We start from the raw sequence: 19,713 nt of genomic DNA on the forward strand, positions 1-19,713 counted from the left end.
AGGCCAGGTTGTCCTGAGGGTAGGAGTCATCAGGCCAGGTTGTCCTGAGGGTGGAAGTCATCAGGCCAGGTTGTCCTGAGGGTGGGAGTCATCAGGCCAGGTTGTCCTGAGACCAGGAGTCATCAGGTCAGGTTGTCCTGAGGGTGGGAGTCATCAGGCCAGGTTGTCCTGAGACCAGGAGTCATCAGGCCAGGTTGTCCTGGGGGTGGGAGTCATCAGGCCAGGTTGTCCTGAGACCAGGAGTCATCAGGCCAGGTTGTCCTGAGGGTGGGAGTCATCAGGCCAGGTTGTCCTGAGGGTAGGAGTCATCAGGCCAGGTTGTCCTGAGGGTGGAAGTCATCAGGCCAGGTTGTCCTGAGGGTGGGAGTCATCAGGCCAGGTTGTCCTGAGACCAGGAGTCATCAGGCCAGGTTGTCCTGAGGCCAGGTCCTCCAGGATGGTAGAGAGAGCGAGAGAGATGGCAGAATTATAGGGAGCATACCTAAGATCACACAAGACACCAGTTATTAACGACTGACCCCAGGACACAGACTGTATAAATGATCATGTGTAATAAAAGGAAAGGGATGTTTAATTTTTATGATAAAGATCAGCGTAACTTTAAGCTATTCTCTCATACCAGCCAGCTGCACACTTCAATGTAATTTCCAAGCCCACTCTTACATGGAGAAATGGAGGAAATTGAGCTATGCATGTTGATGTTATCACCAACCATTTTAGTAAGTTGACAAACAACTGAAATAACCAAAGAACACAGAGTTCTGTATTATCTCAAAGTCTGAGTCGACCAAATGTGTAAATATCAAGCTATGCCTGTATGGCTGTAGGCCTTAATAAGGAAGAGGCAGGCCAGGCTCAGAACGAACTCGTTGGGTGGTGGGTTGTTGTATCTCTATTGTGGTCTGTGCGTTCTGCCCCCCTCCTGACCAGTCCTGCATTGGTAAGCCCTCTATTGTGGGTGTAAGCCTGTTTTACAGGGATGGGGTTAAAACCTGCTAGCGTGGGGAATTTATTTTCTATCACCTGCCTCTCTGCTTCAGACTGCTGACGCCAACACAACCAATCACTCCACAGCCCCTCTTTCTACCATCCAAGCCATATAGCTCGCTACCATCTATCTAATACTGTTTTGCCTGGCTATCTTAAGATTAATGCACTAGCTGTGGGTCGCTCTGGATGTGAGCGTCTGCTGAATGGCTGAATTGTAATGAAATTGTAATCTAGTGCTGTGTATATCATGTTATGTTGTTTCCTGTTTGGACCCCAGGAAGAGTAGCCATTGCCTTGGCAACAGCTAACTGGGGATCCTAATAAGTACTACACCCACCCCAGTCCTGCTACTGTGTGGTAGAATCACACACTACAGCATACAGAAGCCTAGACCATCTCCTTCTCTCCTCAATACCAGCTCCGAGCTAACTCACAGGCACTACACAGTGGTAGAAACATTCATTACAACAAGGGTTGCAAAATTCCAGGAACTTTCCAGAAATCCTGGTTGGAGGATTCCGGATTTTCTGCCTATCATGTCTTGATTTCGGGAATCCCCCAACATCATTGTTGGATCTATGAATTTGAATTCAGCACTTAGGGCTCCTCAGTGGCGCAGCGGTCTAAAGCACTGCATCTCAGTGCTAGAGGTGTCACTACAGACCCTGGTTTGATCCAGGGCTGTATCACAATTGGCCGTGATCGGGTGTCCCATAGAGCAGCACACAATTGGCCCAGTATCGTCCGGGCTAGGGGAGGGTTTGGCAGGGGTAGGCCCTCATTGGAAAATAAGAATTTGTTCTTAACTGACTGGCCTAGTTAAATAAAACATTTTTAATACATGACGTGTAGAAACTAAAGGTTTGTATATTTGCTGTGTCAGAAATTTTCCTCATAGTTGATTTCTTTGGTTTCGTGTATGAACGACGAAACAATGAACGATGTGGAAGGTGTGTTCCATGGTGTGTTAGCAGGGTGGACCTGACCTTCCACAGAGTTGCATTATTTTCTAGAGAACGCATAGAGCCCTGTTGATTATCTCTTTTATACCATGGCTATAATTTAACACATTTACTGCTAGAAATGTGTTCATTTTCAGGTAGAAATGTGTTCAACATCCACTGAAGTAGGTAGCAAGTTTTTGTTTTCTTGCAGCTTATTTGTGGAACAATCTTCAACATGTTCTTAAATGTGATGTTCTGGTGTCTCTGGGGCTAGGTGGAAGCTATGATCCCTTATTGATGTCACTTGTTAAATCCACTTCAATCCGTGTAGATGAAGGGGAGGAGACAGGTTAAAGAAGGAATTTTAAGCCTTGAGACAATTGAGACATGGATTGTGTGTGTGCCATTCAGTGGGTGAATGGGCAAGACAAAAGATTTAAGTGCTTTTGAACGGGGTATTGTAGTAGGTGCCATGTACACGGGTTTGTGTCAAGAACTGCAAAGCTGCTGGGTTTTTCACACTCAACAGTTTCCCGTGTGTAAGAATGGTCCACCATCCAAAGGACATCCAGCCAATTTGACACAACTGTGGGAAGCATTGGAGTCAACATGGGCCAGCATCCCTGTGGAACGCTTTAGACACCTTGTAGAAGCAATGCCCCGACGAACTGAGGCGGATCTGCGGGCAAAAAGGGGGTGCAACTCAATATTAGGAAGATGTTCTTAATGTCTTCCTCCAAGTCTCTTTTGGTAGACGATAGAATATTCTGGATCTTCTGGCCCCCGTCAAGAGAGAGGGAGGGAGGAAGAGGAAGAGAGAGGACCAGAGAGAGAGAGAGAGACAGACCAGGTAAAGGAAAATAGGGAAAATAATGTCAGTTATTAGAATATGAGTTCTAATATATAGTTCTGTGTCTCTGGCATCCAGCATTCAAGACCAGAGGCAAGCAGTCAGAGTGGAAAAACAGAGTATGATCAATTACAATAGACACTAGTACACTAAGAAGGAAAAAGGTTGCTACTTGGGACGCAGGTATTATAGTACTCCTTTCTCTGAAGATGACACTGTCATTTAGCTAACATGATGTAGCTGCAATAAAAGCTAACTATATGATTGTGTGTGTGTGGCAGACTTACTCTCGGAGGGAGCCACATATGCGATGGTGATGCCTACTATCACTGAGTCACTGAAGCACAGTAGGAAGGTTCCGTTGAGGGCGGTCCTTTAGGATCATGTGGAGGTGCTGCTTACCGATGAAATCAAATATCAACCTAGAGGAAGGAAGACACCAGTACACACCCTTATCTGTCTCTGTGTGTGTGTGTGTGTGTGTGTGTCTCTCTACTGTGACTCTACATATTAACTCTTTCAAATACTTTAGCTGTGCTCGATTGAGCTTGTCTGACGCAATGGAACCAATGGAATAGTCCCAAAGGTATAAACTCTGTCTGTCTGACACTCAAGACTTTCAAACACTATTTGAACCCAGGTCTGCTCTGTGTCTGACTGGTAGACAGTTAATTTGGGCACACTGAAGCAAAAAAGAAATTCACGAAAACTAAAACAAGCGTAGTCCTTCCCTGTTCCAGTCTGTTTTCTTCCGGGTGGTTCCAGGTGAACACAACCTAGCTCTAATTGTGACTGTCAGACATGACTCACCCGTCACTCCAATAGCTCTTCAGGTACCTCTTGGTCAGACTGGAGGAAACGACAGAACAAGATAGATGACTTTATGAAGACTATAGACTGGAGAAAATTACAGAACAAGATAGATGACTTTATGAAGACTATAGATAGGAGGAAACGACAGAACAAGATAGATGACTTTATGAAGACTATAGACTGGAGAAAATTACAGAACAAGATAGATGACTTTATGAAGACTATAGGTAGGAGGAAACGACAGAACAAGATAGATGACTTTATGAAGGCTGTAGGAAATGACAGAACAAGATAGATGACTTTATGAAGACTGTAGGAAATGACAGAACAAGATAGATGACTTTATGAAGACTGTAGGAAATGACAGAACAAGATAGATGACTTTATGAAGACTATAGATAGGAGGAAACGACAGAACAAGATAGATGACTTTATGAAGACTATAGATAGGAGGAAACGACAGAACAAGATAGATGACTTTATGAAGACTGGAGAAAATGACAGAACAAGATAGATGACTTTATGAAGACTATAGATAGGAGGAAACGACAGAACAAGATAGATGACTTTATGAAGACTATAGATAGGAGGAAACAACAGAACAAGATAGATGACTTTATAAAAATGTATTTTTTTATCAGCACAAATTCATAATTGTACATAAGAATTGGACATCCTTTATTCTTACATTTCCTTATGACATTTTTTACATAAGGACATCTCTCCCAAATCTGGTTGGTTAAAAAACCATCCATGCACATAAACTCAGCAAAAAAATAAATGTCAATTTTTCAGGACCCTGTCTTTCAAAGATAATTCGTAAAAATGGCATGAGGCATGAGGACTGCAGATGTGGCCAGGGCAATAATTTGCAATGTCCGTACTGTGAGACGCCTAAGACAGCGCTACAGGGAAACAGGACTGACAGCTGATAGTCCTCGCAGTGGCAGACCACGTGTAAACAACATCTGCACAGGATTGGTACATCCGAACATCACACCTGCAGGACAGGTACAGGATGGCAACAACAACTGCCCGAGTTACACCAGAAACGCACAATCCCTCCATCAAATCAAATCAAATCAAATCAAATGTATTTATATAGCCCTTCGTACATCAGCTGATATCTCAAAGTGCTGTACAGAAACCCAGCCTAAAACCCCAAACAGCAAGCAATGCAGGTGTAGAAGCATCAGTGCTCAGACTGTCCGCAATAGGCTGAGAGATACTGGACTGAGGGCTTGTAGGCCTGTTGTAAGACAGGTCCTCACCAGACATCACCGGCAACAATGTCGCCTATGGGCACAAACCCACTGTCGCTGGACCAGACAGGACTGGCAAAAAGTGCTCTTCACTGACGAGTCACGGCTTTGTCTCACCAGGGGTGATGGTTGGATCCGCGTTTATCGTCAACGGAATGAGCGTTACACCGAGGCCTGTACTCTGGAGCGGGATCGATTTGGAGGTGGAGGGTCCATCAGGGTCTGGGGCGGTGTGTCACAGCACCATCGGACTGAGCTTGTTGTTATTGCAGGCAATCTCATCGCTGTGCGTTACAGGGAGGTCTACTACACCTGTTGTATTCGGCGCACGTGACAAATACATTTAGATTTGATTTGATTTTGAAGACATCCTCCTCCCTCATGTGGTATCCTTCCTGCAGGCTCATCCTGACATGACCCTCCAGCATGAAAATGCCACCAGCCATACTACTCGTTCTGTGCGTGATTTCCTGCAAGACAGGAATGTCAGTGTTCTGCCATGTCCAGCGAAGAGCCCGGATCTCAATCCTATTGAGCACGTCTGGAACCTGTTGAATCGGAGGGTGAGGGCTAGGGCCATTCCCCCCAGAAATGTCCGTGAACTTGCAGGTGCCTTGGTGGAAGAGTGGGGTAACATCTCACAGCAAGAACTGGCAAATCTGGTGCAGTCCATGAGGAGGAGATGCACTGCAATGGTTAATGCAGCTGGTGGCCACATCAGATACTGACTGTTACTTTTGATTTTGACCCCCCCTTTGTTCAGGGACACATGATTCCATCTCTGTTAGTCACATGTCTGTGGAACTTGTTCAGTTTATGTCTCAGTTGTTGAATCTTGTTATGTTCATACAAATATTTACACATGTTAAGTTTGCTGAAAATAAACGCAGTTGACAGTGACAGGACGTTTCTTTTTTTGCTGAGTTTATGACATTACAGGAACCTGACAGACGTGGTAAAAACCTGGTTGCAGTACATACCATATTCCCGGAAGGTGGCACATGTGCTCTTACTGGAGGTGTGTTCCAAAATGGCTGTGTTATTTATTGATCAACACGCCAACATTCTGACTGGAATAGTCAGAACAAAAACAGTTATTTAAAGACTCTTCTTTGGCCATCTTAAACATGGGTTTACTCAATGTTAGTGATGGCTGTTTAACAGTCTGTAACAGTCCTGGTTAGGCCCTGTACCAGTCCTGGTTAGGCCCTGTACCAGTCCTGGTTAGGTCCTGTACCAGTCCTGGTTTGGCCCTGTACCAGTCCTGTTTAGGCCCTGTACCAGTCCTGGTTAGGCCCTGTACCAGTCCTGGTTAGGCCCTGTACCAGCCCTGGTTATGCCCTGTACCAGTCCTGGTTAGGCCCTGTACCAGTCCTGGTTAGGCCCTGTACCAGTCCTGGTTAGGCCCTGTACCAGTCCTGGTTAGGCCCTGTACCAGTCCTGGTTAGGCCCTGTAGGCCCTGCCCTACAGTAAGCGTACTGTACAGGAACCAACAGGCTTTAGAATCCCTTTAGGCTCTACTATATCCCTTCTGTACTGAAGCCTATCATGTTCCTGGAGATGTGCTGCTGCCTCATTCTCTCCACCACATTGGGGTTCTGCCCGGCCAGATGCTGTAGGCAGGTTGTGATCCGATCCAGCAGGGACAGGGCCTGTGTCTCCTGGTCTACCTTCTCAGGGTCAACGTCCTCCCTGGAGGGAGGGTGGGGGGAGAGATAGGAAGGGTGGGAGAGAGGGAATGTGGGAGAGAAGAGAGAGAGGGGGTGGGTGGTCTGGGAGAAAGGGAGGGAGGGAGGGAGGGAGGGAGGGAGGGAGGGAGGGAGGGAGGGAGGGAGGGAGGGAGGGAGGGAGGGAGGGAGGGAGGGAGGGAGGGAGGGAGGGAGGGGAAAAAGAGAGAGAAAGAGAAAATTGGTGAGGGCACTAGAACAGTCTGCAGCACCCAGCATCACCCTACTAGAATCTAAAGTCAAATGTCTACTGTTTGCTGATGATCTGGTGTTTCTGTCCCCAACCAAGAAGGGTCTACAGCAGCTAGATCTTCTGCACAGATTCTGTCAGACGTGGGCCCTGACAGTAAATCTCATTAAGACTAAAATAATGGTGTTCCAAAAATGGTCCAGTTGCCAGGACCACACATACAAATTCCATCTAGACACTGTTGGCATTGAGCACACAAAGAACTATACATACATACCTCAGCCTAAACATCAACGCCACAGGTCACTAACACACACCTGTGAACGAACTGAGAGACAAGGCAAGAGGGGCCTTCTATGCCATCAAAAGGAACATAAAATTCACAAACACAAACAGGCCCCAGTACAGCCCCAGGACAGCAACACAATTAGTCCCAACCAAATCATGAGAAAACAAAAAGAGAATTTGCTTAACACATTGGAAAGAATGAACAAAAAAACAGAGCGAACTAGAATGCTAGACTCAGTGAGCATAGCCTTGCTATTGAGAAAGGCCGCTGTAGGCAGACCTGGCTCTCAAGAGAAGACAGGCTATGTGCACACTGCCCACAAAATGAGGTGGAAACGGACTTGCACTTCCTGACCTTCCGCCAAATGTATGACCATATTAGAGGCACATATTTCCCTCAGATTACACAGACCCACAAAGAATACGAAAACAAATTCAATTTTGATAAACTCCTACATTGATTGGGTGAAATACCACAGTGTGACATCACAGCAGCAAGATTTGTGACCTGCTGAAATGGCAACCAGTGAAGAACAAACACCATTGTAAATACAACCCATATTAATGTTTATTTATTTTCCCTTTTGTACTTGAACTATTTGCACATAATGTGAAATCTGTAATGTATTTTATTCTTTTGGAACTTTGTAAGTGCAATGTTTACTGCAAAGTTGTATTGTTTATTTAACATTTGCTTTTATCAAGTTCACTTGCTTTTGCAATGTTAACATATGTTTCCCATGCCAATAAAGCCTTTAAATTGAGATATAATTGAGAGAGAGAGAGAGAGGGAGAGAGAGAGAGAGAAAGAGAAAGAGAAAGAGAAAGAGAGAGAGAATGAGAGAGAGAGAGAGAGAGAGAACGAGAGAGAGAGAGAGATAGATAGATAGATAGATAGATAGAGAGAGGGAGGAGAGAGAGAGAGGGTGGGAGAATGGGAGGGAGGGATGGGGGAGGGAGGAGAGAGAGAGAGGGTGGGAGAGTGGGAGGGAGGGATGGGGGAGGGAGGAGAGAGAGAGGGTGGGAGAGTGGGCGGGAGTCATGGGGGTGTGAGGAGAGAGAGAGAGGGTGGGAGAGTGGGCGGGAGTCATGGGGGTGGGAGGAGAGAGAGAGAGGGTGGGAGAATGGGCGGGAGTCATGGGGGAGGGAGGAGAGAGAGAGAGGGTGGGAGAGTGGGAGGGAGGAGAGAGAGAGGGTGGGAGAGTGGGAGAGTGGGAAGGAGGAGAGAGAGAGAGGGTGGGAGAGTGGGAGAGTGGGAGGGAGGAGAGAGAGAGAGGGTGGGAGAGTGGGCGGGAGTCATGGGGGTGGGAGGAGAGAGAGAGAGGGTGGGAGATAGAGAAAGATGATTGGGATGTGTTTGTGTTTGTGCATCCACTTTGTTTGTGCGTCTACTTTTCCAGTTTTATTTGTGCAAATTCACATTGTATGTGCTTGCTTGAGTGCGTGCCTACATGTATTCTTGCATGCTTGCGTGTCTCATACCATCTCTGGTCTTCGATCCAGTTGGCCAGGTAGCACCTCAAGGGGAAGGAGGGGGGATAGAGATGGTTGAGGGTCTGTGTGGCCAGATAAGCGATCAGCTGTTTCATCTGTATCCACTGTGCCATGGTGAAGCAGAGCTGGAAGAGACAGGAATAAAGGACATCTGATGAAGAACTAAACACGCCGACCTACATGGCACCATATTCCCTACATAGAGTACTGCTTCTGGCTAAATTCAATCAAAGACACATTGCTGAATTAGGAAATCACAGTTGGTTTTGGTTACTGTAAAAGCCTTCTGTTGCCAGTTAGGTGCATGTTCATCTACTTCTCAGGCAGATGCTTTCAATTAATGTGTCAGCTATGTTGCTTTGATTTAGTTCCAGCCGAAGCCAAAGGGGCCCGAATAGGAAATACTTGAGATAAATCTGTGAATATAAATCCCTTATAAAGAGGTTATTTGTAAGAGCAGATTGTCAGGAGGTCAATGTTAGTTCCATGCATCACACAGAGACAAACACCAGAGGTCTATAACACAAAGGAGGGTCAAGGAGCTAGTCAGCTAACTTGAACCCATTTTCTGGGTTAACTTTTTATTTTTTAGAAAGATAAGCTTGAAATGGGCATGGTCTCATTGATTCAACTAACTAAAGCACATGTCTAAGTTTAGCTTTTTTTTAATGAAGCAGAAAAGCAATAGTTATTTCTGGTTGCTTATTACAGTTAGCTGGCTAAATCCTTGATCCTACTTTGAACTACACCCCTCAGAACAGTCATTAGGCCACTGTGTTACAATCACTTCCGGTCATGCAAATGAACACCCTGACTCAGTAATGTGAATAAGATAAAAGATGTAAGTCCTCAACAGGACAGTGGAGGACAAACAAAAAGGTTATCGTTTGCTACCTTGTTGTTGTCATGTTGTGTTGCTACCATGCTGTGTTGTCATGTGTTGCTGCCATGTTGTGTTGCTGTCTTAGGTCTCCCTTTATGTAGTGTTGTAATATCTCTCTTGTCGTGATGTGTGTTTTTTAGCTCCCGTCCCCGCAAGAGGCCTTTTGCCTTTTGGTAGGCTGTCATTGTAAATAAGAATTTGTTCTTAATTGACTTGCCTAGTAAAATAAAAATACAATTAAATCATTGTCCATCTATTGTTATGTTAGTAACGCAATGCCATCATCCCTAAACAAATTAAAGCAACAACATAAAACAGCATTCAAAAACATTGCTATGAGAACTATGGGAGAAATACTGTGCAAATGCCAGACATGCAGAAAACAAATGACAATTTTCCAAGTAAAGAATATGTTATAGAGCCAAGAACAAGACAGAACTGTTGAGACAATCTACACTACATATACAAAAGTATGTGGACACCTCTTCAAATTAGTGGATTTGTCTATTTCAGCCACACCCATTGCTGACAGGTGTGTACAATCGAGCACACAGCCATGCGATCTCCATTGACAAACATTGGCAGTAGAATGGCCTTATTGAAGAGCTCAGTGACTTTCCACGTGGCACCGTCATAGGATGCCACCTTTCCAACAAGTCAGTTGGTCAAATTTCTGCCCTGCTAGAGTTGCCCCGGTCAACTGTAAGTGCTGTTATTGTGAAGTGGAAATGTTTAGGAGCAACAACGGCTCAGCTGCAAAGTGATAGGCCACACAAGCTCACAGAACGGGAGTGCAGAAGCACGGAACTATTTGAAGGGACCTTCATGAAATGGGTTTCCATGTCCAAAGAGTCGGCTGGAGTGGTATAAAGCTCGCCACCATTAGACTCTGGAGCAGTGGAACATTCTCTGGAGTGATGAATCACGCTTCACCATCTGGCAGTCCGACGGACAAATCTGGTTTTGGCGGATGCCAGGGGAACGCTACCTGTCCCAATGTATAGTGCCAACTGCAATGTTTGGTGGAGGAGGAATAATGCTCTGGGATGTTTTTCATGGTTTGGCTAGGTTCCAGTGAAGGGAAATCTTCATGCTACAGCATACAATGACATTCTATTCAATTCTGTGCTTCCAACTTTGTGGCAACAGTTTGGGGAAGGCCCTTTCCTGTTTCAGTATGACAATGCCCCCGTGCACAAAGCGAGGTCCATACAGAAATGGTTTGTCGAGATTGGTGTGGAAGAACTTGAATTAGCCTGCACAGAACTCTGACCTCAACCCCATCGAACACCTTTGGGATGAATTTGAACACCGACTGCGAGCCAGGCCTAATCGCCCAACATCAGTGCCCGACCTCACTAATGCTCTTGTGGCTGAATTGAAGCAAGTCCCTGCAGCAATGTTCCAACATCTAGTGGAAAGCCTTCCCAGAAGAGTGGAGGCTGTAATAGCAGCAAACGGGGGACCAACTCCATATTAATGCCCATGATTTTGGAATGAGCTTGTTGGCAAGCAGGTATCCACATACTTTTGGTCATGTAGTGTGCTTAATACACCTAGCCTATAGCTTAATACACCTAGCCTATAGCTTAATACACCTAGCCTATAGCTTAATACACCTAGTTTATAGCTTAATACACCTAGCATATAGCTTAATACACCTAGCTTATAGCTTAATACACCTAGCCTATAGCTTAATACACCTAGCCATAGCTTAATACACCTAGTGTATAGCTTAATACACCTAGCCTATAGCTTAATACACCTAGTCTATAGCTTAATACACCTAGCTTATAGCTGAATACACCTAACATATAGCTTAATACACCTAGCTTATAGCTTAATACACCTAGCCTATAGCTTAATACAACTAGCTTATAGCTTAATACACCTAGCATATAGCTTAATGCACCTAGCTTATAGCTTAATACACCTAGCCTATAGCTTAATACACCTAGCTTACAGCTTAATACACCTCACAATTCCAGTGGGTCAGAAGTTTACACACACTAAGTTGACTGTGCCTTTAAACAGCTTGGAACATTTCAGAAAATGATGTCATGGCTTCAGAAGCTTCTGATAGGCTAATTGACATCATTTGAGTCAATTGGAGGTGTACCTGTGGAGGTATTTCAAGGCCTACCTTCAAACTCAGTGCCTCTTTGCTTGACAACATAGAAAAATCTAAAGAAATCAGCCAAGACCTCAGAAAAAAATTAGTAGACCTCCACAAGTCTTGTTCATCCTTTGGAGCAATTTCCAAACCCCTGAAGGTACACAATAGTATGCAACTATAAACACCATGGGACCACGCAACCATCATACCGCTCAGGAAGGAGACGCGTTCTGTCTCCTAGAGATGAATGTACTTTGGTGCAAAAAGTGCAAATCAATCCCAGAACAACAGCAAAGGACCTTTTGAAGATGCTGGAAACAGGTACAAAAGTATCTACAGTGCCTTGCGAAAGTATTCGGCCCCCTTGAACTTTGCGACCTTTTGCCACATTTCAGGCTTCAAACATAAAGATATAAAACTGTATTTTTTTGTGAAGAATCAACAACAAGTGGGACACAATCATGAAGTGGAACGACATTTATTGGATATTTCAAACTTTTTTAACAAATCAAAAACTGAAAAATTGGGCGTGCAAAATTATTCAGCCCCTTTACTTTCAGTGCAGCAAACTCTCTCCAGAAGTTCAGTGAGGATCTCTGAATGATCCAATGTTGACCTAAATGACTAATGATGATAAATACAATCCACCTGTGTGTAATCAAGTCTCCGTATAAATGCACCTGCACTGTGATAGTCTCAGAGGTCCGTTAAAAGCGCAGAGAGCATCATGAAGAACAAGGAACACACCAGGCAGGTCCAAGATACTGCTGTGAAGAAGTTTAAAGCCGGATTTGGATACAAAAAGATTTCCCAAGCTTTAAACATCCCAAGGAGCACTGTGCAAGTGATAATATTGAAATGGAAGGAGTATCAGACCACTGCAAATCTACCAAGACCTGGCCGTCCCTCTAAACTTTCAGCTCATACAAGGAGAAGACTGATCAGAGATGCAGCCAAGAGGCCCATGATCACTCTGGATGAACTGCAGAGATCTACAGCTGCAGAGATCTACACCATCCCAACTGTGAAGCACGGGGGTGGCAGCATCATGTTGTGGGGGTGCTTTGCTGCAGGAGGGACTGGTGCACTTCACAAAATAGATGGCATCATGAGGCAGGAGAATTATGTGGATATATTGAAGCAACATCTTAAGGCATCACTCAGGAAGTTAAAGCTTGGTCGCAATAGGTCTTCCAAATGGACAATGATCTCAAGCATACTTCCAAAGTTGTGGCAAAATGGCTTAAGGACAACAATGTCAAAGTATTGGAGTGGACATCACAAGGCCCTGACCTCAATCCCATAGAACATTTGTTGGCAGAACTGAAAAGGCGTGTGTGAGCCGACAGGAGGCATACAAACCTGACTCAGTTACACCAGCTCTGTCAGGAGTAATGGGCCAAAATTCACCCAACTTATTGTGGGAAGCTTGTGGAAGGCTACCCGAACCGTTTGACCCAAGTTAAACAATTTAAAGGCAATGTTACCAAATACTAATTGAGTGTATGTAAACTTCTGACCCACTGGGAATGTGATGAAGAATTAAAATCTGAAATAACTAATTCTCTCTTCCATTATTCTGACATTTAACATTCTTAAAATATAGTGGTGATCCTAACTGACCTAATTTTAACTTGGATTAAATGTCAGGAATTGTGAAAAAACTGAGTTTAAATGTAGTTGGCTAAGGTGTATGTAAACTTCCGACTTCAACTGTAGCCTTCAATTCTACCATTGCATTTGCCTACAGTTGTTACCTTCACAAAAACATGGCAACACATATTAACAGGTAGGATCTTAACCCAACCATAGTTTTGTTTATTATTAAAGAAATGTTGTGGAAATACAAGAACAACCAAATGTTGATTAAGGACTGGTCATTTTGACCCTTCAGTAAGCCCCGCCCCCTTTGGGTATTGTTGCAACCTCAGACAAAATTTGACAGGTGTGGTGATACTGATAATTTGTTGCCACTGATCAAATCAAATTTTATTGGTAACATACACATATTTCGCAGATGTTATCGCGGGTGTAGCGAAATGCTTGTGTCCTAGCTCCAACTGTACAGTAGTATGTAACAGTGCAGTTGTATCTGAAAACAATCCCAGCAATACACACATCTAAAAGGAAAGGAAAGGAATTAAGAAATATATAAATATTAGATCAAGCAATATCAGTGGCATTGACTAAAATACAGTAGAATAGAATACAATATATACATATGTCATGAGCGGCAGGGTAGCCTAGTGGTTAGAGCGTTGGACTATTGAGCTGACAAGGTCGTTCTGCCCCTGAACAGGCCGTCATTGAAAATAAGAATTTGTTATTAACTGACTTACCTAGTTAAAATAAAAAATAATTGAATGAAGCAGTTTGTAAACATGATTAAAGTAAAGTGTTCCATTATTAAAGTATAGTCTATGTACAGTGTATAGGGTTGCACCTGATGGCTATTTAACAGTCTGATGGCCTTGAGAAAGAAGCAGTCTCTCGGTACCTGTACTGACCTCGCCTTCTGGATGATAGCGGGGTGAACAGGCCGTGGCTCAGTTGGTTGATTGTTTTGGACTTCCTGTGACATCGGGTGCTGTAGGTGTCCTGGGCCGACCGCACCACCCTCTGGAGAGCCCTGCGGTTGTGGGTGGGGCAGTTGCCGTAACAGCCCGACAGGATGCTGTCAATGGTTTGATTACATAGCAGGTTAGGATAATTAACGCAGCAGGTTAGGTGAATTAACGGAGCAGGTGAGGAGAAAGCAAAATGATTAGCTGTTGTCCCTGACACGACCACTAGAAGGCGCTGTAGGCCTCGGTCCTGGACACAATTCTAGAAATGTAAACAAGCCATTTGCAGTGCTGACAAGTGCAATTAAATCAACAGATAACAGGTCCCTTACTAGTGGAGGCAGTGGAGATGCCTTTGGATATAAGGCATAAAACATTGTAATTAGTTTATTGGGTTGAAAAGCTGTGAGGTTGAGCATCCCACTGCTACTGTTCTAGATGACTGTTGGGAATATACTAGTAGACAAGGCAATGGTTTTGGTTGGACAGTTGGAAAGCTTGCTGATGAGAGTGGTTTGAGGGAGTTGGAGGTTGGCTCTTCTGTGGTGATCGGGGATGTTCCTCCATGGTTTCTCCCAGATCCTGTTGTTGATCTAACCCTGGTAGAGAAAATGAAAGATTGGTCAGAAGTCAGTGATAAAGGGAAACTGGTTTACATTGGTAGAAGTTTTAATGCTTTTTCTACCGCTTGTCACAGATGGATCCAATGACCCAGATAGTGGAGCACAGGAGCAGGTGTTTACCTTCCTGAATTTGATGTGCAGATATGTAGAAAACAGATGAACTGTCAGTATACACAGTTGAACTGTTGGCGATAGTAGTTGCCATCCAGTGGGTGGAGGACGTACAACCTGTTAGAATTATAGTATGCTCAGATTCTCTGTCTGTATTGAATAGTTTATCACCTGGTAAATCTAATAGGAGTGATCTACTATTAGAGGTATTAATGTTATAATGGAGAATTGAGAGAATGGGTGTAGTAGTGAGATTCTGCTGGGTCCCAGCACATTCGGGTGTGGAAGGGAATTAAATTGTAGACCAGTTAGCTAAAAGAGCATTGAAACTAGTTATAAATCCACTGGGTAGAGTTGAAGCCAAATGTAAGATCAGAGCCATTTTGATAGATGTGTGGCAGAAGAGATGGGACTCGGCGCCCAAGGGCCGGGCATTTACATGCCCTCCAAAGAAAGTGACCAAGATGGACTAAGATGTGGACCAAGATTCAAAGGTCAGATTAGGAAGGACGAGGTGGTGTTTGCTCCATTGCACTTAGGACATTCTACATTGAACTCATCATTACATCTGGTTGGCAAACATGTGAATGGTTTGTATCCGGAGTGTATGGTCGATGAAATGGTGGAGCATGTGTTGTTATATTGTTGTAAGTATGTTGAAGTGAGGGAAAGATTGAAGTGTAGGGTCATTGAGGTTGGGGGGGTGGGGGGTGGAAGGGATTTTGGGGGATGGGGGAAGGTCTATTAGAAGTTATTAGGGTTATTTTTATTAGGTAGGAGGATTTAGAAATGTTGTAAAACGTGACTGACCACACACTTCTTCAGCACAGTAGGTGGCGGCATGCACATTTAACTTTTGTTTGCAGACCGCCATTATATCAAAGAAGAAGAAGAAACAAAGCCCAATTCCTCAGGAATTGAACCACTGGCTAAATCCCCTTAGAATGATCTCAAAGTGGGTTGAGATCTGATTGGTCCGGTAAATTACTGTACACATATGATTGGTCAATTGCATTTGATTGGTGTGTGACCAAATGAAAAGTACAGTTCTTACCAATGGTTCTTGCACTCTGTAAAATGTAATTGCCAATGCTTTCCTGCCTGAGCAGAATGTTAAATATTTTGCTGGATCATGACCTCTGGGTGCATTACTGAGTATAATTTGCTGGTGTCGAACTACATATGAAAACACGATACATATTTTGAAAGCTGAGAAGGAGTTCTTTCAAATGATATGACAAACAATAGCACCCCATCAATCAGTCAAGAAAAAACACCTCTGAAAATGAGTATCGTAAATGAAAATCCCTGCTTTTCCACCAAACAAACAACTGCCATTTACATAACATTCTACTGATAATATTCTGTTAGGCTTGATAATCTGATATCAGAATATAAATATATTTTACTGTGCACAATTTACAGCTGTTTTAGTGGCCGACGGTTTTGTTCTGTGAACAGACACTTCCTTATGTGGGTAGTATATTTAATACATATCTGATTACAATTGGTATTTAGTCTTACATATGATAAGGAAAGACAGAAATATAACTGTATTGAAAGAAAAAAGGTAGGGGAATACAGACCTCTAGCACAACCCACCTCCTCTGTTAACTCAGTGTAGGCCAGACCTCTAGCACGACCCACCTCCTCTGTCAACTCAGTGTAGGCCAGACCTCTAGCACAACCCACCTCCTCTGTCAACTCAGTGTAGGCCAGACCTCTAGCACGACCCACCTCCTCTGTTAACTCAGTGTAGGCCAGACCTCTAGCACGACCCACCTCCTCTGTTAACTCAGTGTAGGCCAGACCTCTAGCACGACCCACCTCCTCTGTCAACTCAGTGTAGGCCAGACCTCTAGCACGACCCACCTCCTCTGTTAACTCAGTGTAGGCCAGACCTCTAGCACGACCCACCTCCTCTGTTAACTCAGTGTAGGCCAGACCTCTAGCACGACCCACCTCCTCTGTTAACTCAGTTTAGGCCAGACCTCTAGCACGACCCACCTCCTCTGTTAACTCAGTGTAGGCCAGACCTCTAGCACGACCCACCTCCTCTGTTAACTCAGTGTAGGCCAGACCTCTAGCACGACCCACCTCCTCTGTTAACTCAGTGTAGGCCAGACCTCTAGCACGACCCACCTCCTCTGTTAACTCAGTGTAGGCCAGACCTCTAGCACGACCCACCTCCTCTGTTAACTCAGTGTAGGCCAGACCTCTAGCACGACCCACCTCCTCTGTTAACTCAGTGTAGGCCAGACCTCTAGCACGACCCACCTCCTCTGTTAACTCAGTGTAGGCCAGACCTCTAGCACGACCCACCTCCTCTGTTAACTCAGTGTAGGCCAGACCTCTAGCACGACCCACCTCCTCTGTCAACTCAGTGTAGGCCAGACCTCTAGCACGACCCACCTCCTCTGTTAACTCAGTGTAGGCCAGACCTCTAGCACGACCCACCTCCTCTGTTAACTCAGTGTAGGCCAGACCTCTAGCACGACCCACCTCCTCTGTTAACTCAGTGTAGGCCAGACCTCTAGCACGACCCACCTCCTCTGTTAACTCAGTGTAGGCCAGACCTCTAGCACGACCCACCTCCTCTGTTAACTCAGTGTAGGCCAGACCTCTAGCACGACCCACCTCCTCTGTTAACTCAGTGTAGGCCAGACCTCTAGCACGACCCACCTCCTCTGTCAACTCAGTGTAGACCAGACCTCTAGCACGACCCACCTCCTCTGTCAACTCAGTGTAGACCAGACCTCTAGCACGACCCACCTCCTCTGTTAACTCAGTGTAGGCCAGACCTCTAGCACGACCCACCTCCTCTGTTAACTCAGTGTAGACCAGACCTCTAGCACGACCCACCTCCTCTGTCAACTCAGTGTAGACCATACCACTTGCACGACCCACCTCCTCTGTCAACTCAGTGTAGGCCAGACCTCTAGCACGACCCACCTCCTCTGTTAACTCAGTGTAGACCAGACCTCTAGCACGACCCACCTCCTCTGTCAACTCAGTGTAGGCCAGACCTCTAGCACGACCCACCTCCTCTGTTAACTCAGTGTAGGCAAGACCTCTAGCACGACCCACCTCCTCTGTTAACTCAGTGTAGACCAGACCTCTAGCACGACCCACCTCCTCTGTTAACTCAGTGTAGGCCAGACCTCTAGCACGACCCAGCTCCTCTGTTAACTCAGTGTAGGCCAGACCTCTAGCACGACCCAGCTCCTCTGTCAACTCAGTGTAGACCAGACCTCTAGCACGACCCACCTCCTCTGTCAACTCAGTGTAGACCAGACCTCTAGCACAATAGTTGATCATGTTTCAATGCCAGGGCTGCTTTCCAAATGGCATCCTATTCCTTAGAAGGAGGATCAGTGTAGATATCATTGATAGCTATCTTTTACTAGTCCCTATTTCAGCAGTGATTTACACTCAGTGGAGTGTCACAACCGAAAACAATTATGTTTCCTTATGATGTATAACCATTTGCCCTTACATTCAGGTGCTTCACAAACAAACCACCTCCTATTTTTAGTTTCCAGAGTATTCATCCAATACTTAAAGTTTCACTTTTCTGTTCTGACAGTCAGCCAAATGTAAGTGAGGTCTTTGATCTATTTGTACCAGATAGCCAACTCCTATTGTAACATGGCATAACAACAATCATACAGTAGGACTTGGCAAAACAACATAAACAGATCTGGGATCAGGCTAGCCAAACATCGATTCTTTGCACTCTTAGAAAAAAGGGTTCCGAAAGGTTTCTATGTGGAGGGATCGGGTTCTACCAACAACAACAAAAAAATAAACAAAAATAACCTGTTTGATCTGAAGAACCCTTTTTGGAAATGAAAAAGGCAAAGGGTTCTACCTAGAACTTTGAACATCTAAGGATCGTTTTTGGAAGACAGTTTTTTTAAATGATATTTTGGCAAGAAGGGTTCTTTGGAAGGCAAGAAGGATTCTACATAGAGCCATATGTCCTATTTCCCAGCATGCTCTATTGCAAGGTGATTTTCTGAATTGTTTGTTTTATTATCTGTATTTTTGCATGACCATTGATTGGTTAATGAATTTTATGCTACATAAAGATAAATAACATAGATTTTTCTGAACTAATCCATTCTGTAAGTAGGTGGACTTATTGCACTCATTTGTAGGATGGTTACATCTAGTTTAGAAGATCGAGGTAGTATTCAATCTTCCCTACCCTAGTAGTCATTCTAAATGCAGGTTGGGTGTGATAAAAAATTCCACTTGTTGGATATGTTAACTCTGTCTGGATTTCACTAGGATTTACACATCACTTTGCAAGCCAGCACAATGTGACTTGTAGGCCTGACGTGGTCTGCAAACGAGGAGTTTCCTAACACCCCTGTGTTAGGAAGAACTTACAGTATGTAATTATTGTCATAGATAATTAAATTTTAAAGGCTAATAAGGCTAGAGCTTAACAATCAGCATTAAGTACTAGCGGGTGAGGACATTCACAGACAACCGCTCAGACGAGCTCCAGGTTAGTCATTTTTACAAGGTCCTTAATTTCGCTGGATTTAGCGACCAACAGTTTTTACATAGCTGTCTGCAGCGCGGGGAGAAATGTCCCCCACCCCCACCCCCAAACATCTTCCCATGGATTTAGCGACCAACAGTTTTTACATAGCCGTCTGCAGCGCGGGGAGAAATGTCCCCCACCCCCACCCCCAAACATCTTCCCATGGCTATGACAGAGGGCTGAAGAAAGTATTGCCTATTAACTAACTAAGATGATACATTCCAGTAAAGAGGTGATTGTTTTCGGCGTCTCGATCATCAGGACTCCGGCATGCCCACGCAGTGCTGTTGGGGGACACATTG

Source organism: Oncorhynchus clarkii, chromosome 9, assembly GCF_045791955.1.
Source record: "Oncorhynchus clarkii lewisi isolate Uvic-CL-2024 chromosome 9, UVic_Ocla_1.0, whole genome shotgun sequence".
NCBI lineage: Eukaryota > Metazoa > Chordata > Actinopteri > Salmoniformes > Salmonidae > Oncorhynchus > Oncorhynchus clarkii.